Raw genomic sequence first — 6,000 nt, forward strand, 5'->3', positions numbered from 1 at the left:
ATAGGCACTGAATTAGGTGCTGGGGTTATAAAAGAGGGGGAAAAATAACTCCATAGTATCCCTACCCTCACTCAAATAGTGGGAAGAGATTCTCCTAATATAAAAATAAGTACCCTGCAAATTAGAATGTCTAAAGGGGAAAGAAGGAGTTCACCCAAAGTAGGAGAAAGGAGTGACCACTTTCAGCTTGGAGTCATCATCGTAGCTTGCGTTCGTGAAGCACTTTAAAATTTACTAAGCACTTTACATAGGTTAATTCATTTGATCCTTACAACTCTGGGAGGTTAGTGCTTTATTCTTTCCATTTTACAGATAAGAAAACTGAGGCAAACAGTTTTTCCTCATTAGGTCTGTCACTCTATCTAACCCTCCCCTAAACTTCCAGAAGAATATGTCAAATGTGTGGAGAGGCAGTGTATTTGAATGAACAGGAGCTGAAAAAGACAAGATGAAATTGAAAAATAGCTAGTAAGCCATTTTGGCTAGAAGAGGGACAGGATTAAAGGGCATATAATATGAAATAAGGTGAGAAAGATAGGTTGGAGTCAGATTATAAAGGGCTTTCATGTGTCAGGCGAAGGAGTGTATATATTATCCTGCTATGGTAGCAGGCAATCACTGAAGGTTTTGAGCAGAGTGGTGGTGTAACCAGACCTGGGCCTTAGGAATGTAAAGAAATAGGAGGCTCACCTGGCATGGGAGAGAGGGAGCTCTTTAACAGCATATGGGAATGGCTGTGGGGCCAAGTTAAAGACTGAACTGTGTATCGAGGTCATCCAATCATCCACTTGCCAAGCCTGATGATTAAGAATGAAGTGGCATTCCCAGAAAAACAGAAGAGAGGCATTGAGTCAGGTTATGGAAGTCAAGGAAAGATTTTCATGCGGGATTCGGGGATTCAGAGGGAAAGGTATTTCCTTGTGATCTTGGGCAAGTAATTTTCTGTTTTTTCTCCCGAGAAGAATAAAATTAAAATTAAAATCAATGAAAGTTAACACAGTACATCCCTTTCAACCTAGTAGCTAGAGGATGGCAAATTGGAACTTCCATCCCTGGACTCTAGGTGTCTCCCTCAACCATAAACTATAGGAGTGTCAACCCTCCCTCACCTCCCATCTACCCCCAAACCCCATCCTGTACTCATTTTACCCTGGCAACTATCTTCTCCTCTAGCTACAGAGTGAAAGGACTGAGATCCTCCACCAAAAGCACAGAGGGAACACTTATGGCAAGGTGACCCCTGATAATAATTAGAAGGGCATCTGTGGCTTGGGCCAGACCCCTTACCCCATTATGGACACTGGGGCTTACACTGGTAGCTGCTCCATGGGGCACTCCAGTGCTGCTCTTTGCTGCTTCCATCCCAGGCCTTCCATTCCTACCCCAAGGTAAAGGTACTTCCTGGGGCCAGGACACAGTCAGGGATAGTGCCAGGTCTAGAATGGGTACCAGATAGCTTAGGCCCTAGTAGAGCCCACTCAGAGATGGAGCAAGCAATGCCCATATACCACTCCTTATCCTGGGTTCCTACTACATCTCAGTGGAAAGGTTTAAAGATTGGGGGTAGAGAGGGAAATAGCACCTGCTGCCCTATTTCACTATTTGCATTGTACAGAGGAAAGATTTCTGGATTTGGAGTCAGAAAAACTCAGTTCAAATGCAGCTCTCCCACTTCCTACCGAAGTGATCTTAGGGAAGTTAATCTCTTTGGCCTTAGTTTCCTTGACTGTAAAAGAGTGGGATTGAAAAAATGGTCTTAAAATTCCTTCTAAATCTATGTTATTATAATCTGATATCTAGTGGATACAACAGAGGAATTATTTATATTATCTTAGGGCTATGATTTGTTATATTCTAAAATTGTAATAAATTCTTCACCTTATTTAAGTAGATGTAACAATGGCATTTCAGCACATGTGCAACCATCAAAGAATCACCAAGCCTGGAGCTTCAGTGTGGCTTCCCCTGTGGTTGGGAGGAGCCTTTATTCATTGGCTAAAGAGCTGCCTTACACCTGGTCTGAGTCTGCATGGACCAGGACTTTTACTCATTACTAATGGAGGGAGAAAAGCTGGGGCGCTGTGAGGCTTAAGTAAGATAACAGCTGTAGAGCACTTTACACACCTTAAAATGATATGTAAATGTGTTGTTCTTCTTCATCTTTGTCGTTATTTCTACCTTCCAGTCACCAGGCCTTTTAGTCAGGTGATAACCTCATTCCATGAGACTTCTACTACCGTTCCTGATGAGCTCAGGCAAGGTTTATGGAGTAATACAAGAGTATGCTAGGAAATATTTAACAAAGGTCAGGAGGATGTGCCCATACAATTTTGAGTTTATTCTGCATTATTAATTCTTTCTTAGGTCTAGAAAATCCATAAAACAATAAATTCAACCCAGATGTGTAGAGATTCCTTAAGTGTGAAAGCTCACCTAGAAAATTAACAAACAGCTTTTGCAAGCAAGTTAGAGCTGCCTCCAGCACACCCCTGGCACAAGGGGACTCCTTCACCCATAGCTTCCTGTGTCAGAACCTAGGTGGAAGAGCCTTCTTCCTCCCAACCAACCATACCCCTTGTCTAATGCCACATGGCTCAGAAAACTCATTTATTAGAGTGGTGTCTCCATTCTGCAGTAGGAGCAAAACCACAAGGACCTGAGAACTCACGGATCCAGGCTGGATGCTGCAGTCAGCCCAGCAATGATAATCTGAGGAGCAGGAGTGGGGCTGCAGCCCAATAGAATTCAGCTGCTAGCTTTGGACCTGAACTTGGTGGGACTAGTGCCATTGTAAGAAGTAAGCTAACTCCTGTTTGTACACTTGTTCTTGCTATATCTTTGAAGCAAATATTGTTTTGTAAAAGTTATGCGACGCTGTGGTTAAATGGAGCTGGGGTGCTAGTCATTGGTCCCTTAAAAATGGGGAAAACACAGCCAATGAGGACTCAAGCTGATGGCAGAGAAAAAAAAGACTCCTATATTGTGAGAATACCTGAGAATACTGAGGGAGTGGAAAGATGCCATAAGCCTGACCCTGAGAAAAGACTCAGTCAACCATGTTGCACAAAAATGAGTTGCTAAAACTTATTTGTGTAAATTATTTTATGAAAAATTGGGGTAACATGGCATTTTCATACATTTCATTTATTTATTTATTTATATTGTTATATAAAGTTTGGAAACCCCTGCCTTAAGATAATCTTAAAGCTCTCTGACTCCTTCTCTTTAACCATTCACATCCAGACAATGGCCAAACTTGATTGATTCTACTCAAATGTGTTGAATCCATCTCTCCCCCATTTCCACTGTCATCATCTTAATATAGCATCCCACCCCACTTACCACTTGCCTGTATACTTACTTGTGATAGCTCATAAGAGGTTTTCTTCCCTGTACTCCCTGCCCCCTCCAGTTATATAGTAGCCACAAAAAAACCTTATGCATAGATTCAGTTGAGTTCCTCTTTTCAGAAATTTTTAGTGATTTCCTATTTCCCATCGAGTTAAATTCATATTCTTTTGCCCAACGTTCAAGACCCTCTGTGACCCAGCACCATCTTACCTTTCTGCTTTAACAGATATTACTCTCCTTTCCAAACTATATTCTCCAACCAAACTAGACTATTTTCTGTTCCTTACTGTAATTGAAATGTCCTTCCCTTCTTGTTTTCACCTACTGATTTTCATCTTTTAAAGCCCAGATTAAAGAAGAGAACTTATTACTGAAATAGAAATGGGAAGAAATGACCGTGTCATCTTAGAGTTTATGATAGATAAGAAGGGGAAAACTGGGCTTTGTTTGATATGCATTATAGAACTAGGGAATGTGGTGCTCCCCTCTTCTTTTCCTTTTTTTGGTCTTTAAAAAATATTGTTATCTGAGATGGCTTTCCGGGAGGGATATTGGCGATAACTAGGATGATGTTAAAAAACAAAAGATGTAAATAAAAACATTTTAAAATTAAAAATAAAAAAAGAAACTGTAGTTACTTCTTATGTCCCAGACCTATATAAAAAGTCAGCTACAAGCCCACAAGCAAAAGGGAAGGGGGTCACTAGCAAAGCCAATCCTAGATCAAGCAAACAAGCCAATAGAAGTGGGCCAGGGCTCTGTGTCCAGAGGATATAAGAACAGAGGGCTTTTCTGAGAAAGTCCCAGGGATAGGGGCATCAGAAACCCCTGGAGTCCCAGGGGGTGGCAACGATGGTTGCAACATGACAGATTCCAGTCAGGGAAAGTATAAGTAATTAGCAATTCTAGGGGTCAGAGGTGCCTAGCGCTTTGTCCTGAGCTGCCGTAAAGTAGTGTATCAAACTTGGTAGAAACAGATCCCTGATGGCTGCGTCCTGACTTAGAAAGTCATAAGTGAACATTCTCTACATTTTATTATATTTTCATTTATTTTGTTGAGCACTTCCCAATTTTAATCTGGCACCTGCTTCGGCCCACCAGCCCCAAGTTTGACACCTCTGCCATAGAGGACCTTGAAGAGCCAGCGCTGTGAACCTGAAAGATCCAACAAAGCCTAATCCCCCAGGGCATGGAGGTCTGCTCCGGAACCCAGGTGACACAGGAGAAGACAAAGTAGGGCCCAGAAGAATAATGATGGTCTAAGCCTGGCTCTGGCACAAAGCCCTGATTCAGGAGCTAGAGCTGGAGAGATGAGTAAGCCAGAGAAGACCCCAACCAGTATAAATAGTTATTATAAATATAGAGATCCCAAAAATATAGCCTAGAAGGAAAAAACAACTTTGTAGCAACTGCAAGCAGAGACTCAAAAGTTGGAAATTCCTTCAGGATTACATGAATACCTAAAAATATATATATAGCAAAAGATAAAAAATGAATGAAAGCTCTAAGCAAAGAATTAGAAGGAGAGTAAACAGGTTGGTAGTAGGAGTGGTAAATACATTACTCAAGTATTAATTAGACTCTCTGAAAACTAGATAAGCCAAACAAATCAATGACTTCATGAGACAGCAAAAAAACAGAACAAAATCAAAAGGGTGGGAAAAAATAGAAGAAAATGTAAGATACGTGCTATTTTAAAAACTGATCTAGAAAACAGGTTAAGGAGAGACAAATTAAGACTCTCTGGTCTTTCTAAAAACCATGATAGTAAAAAGAAACAAAACAAAACAAATCTGGGTCCTATATTTCAATAAATCATAAATGAAAACTGCCTAAGTATTTTAGAACCAGAAGGCAAAATGAAGATAGAAAAACCTACTAATCATCTCCTGAAAGAAGCCTTAAAGAGAAAAATCCCCAAAATATCATAGCCTAAATTCAAAGTTTATACATCAAAGAAAAAAAAATATTGCTAAAACCCAGAAAGAAGAATGAAGTATCAAGTAACTATAGTTTGGCTTATATAAGACCTGGAAGCCTCTAACATAAAGAGAAGAGCTTGGAATACAATATTCCAAAAGGCAAAAGAAATGGCTTACAACCAAAAATGAGAATAATCTTTTCGGGGGAAAATGAATTGAGCACTTTTGAACATTTCTCATGAAAAGACCAGAGATCAATAGGAACTTTGAAAGAGAAACACAAGAACCTAAAGAAACCTAGAACGGCAAATTTACTGAAGCAATTGAAAAAGTCTATATGAGGTTGTCATACTAAATATTCTAATGGCAGAGAAGAAACAAGGATCCTTTTAGAACCTCAGTATCTTCAAAGGGAAGTTCCAGGAAGTTAAATAAGAAAAATAGAGGGCCTGGGGCATTGGTTCTGTTTTGACAGTTTTAAGAGGAAACAGAGAAGGGAAATCTTTGTGGTGGCCAAGAACCAGAAATGGAGGGGATGCCCATCAATAGGGGCATGGCTGAACAAACTGTGGTATATGAATGTAATGGAATACTACAGTGCTGTAAGAAATGACAGACAGGCAGACTTCATAAAAACCTGGAAAGGCTTATATGAACTGATGCTGAGTGAAGAGAGCAGAACCAGGAGAACATCATACACAGTAACAGCCATAGTGTGGGAGGACTG

The sequence above is a fragment of the Notamacropus eugenii genome, chromosome 2, assembly GCF_028372415.1.
Source record: "Notamacropus eugenii isolate mMacEug1 chromosome 2, mMacEug1.pri_v2, whole genome shotgun sequence".
NCBI lineage: Eukaryota > Metazoa > Chordata > Mammalia > Diprotodontia > Macropodidae > Notamacropus > Notamacropus eugenii.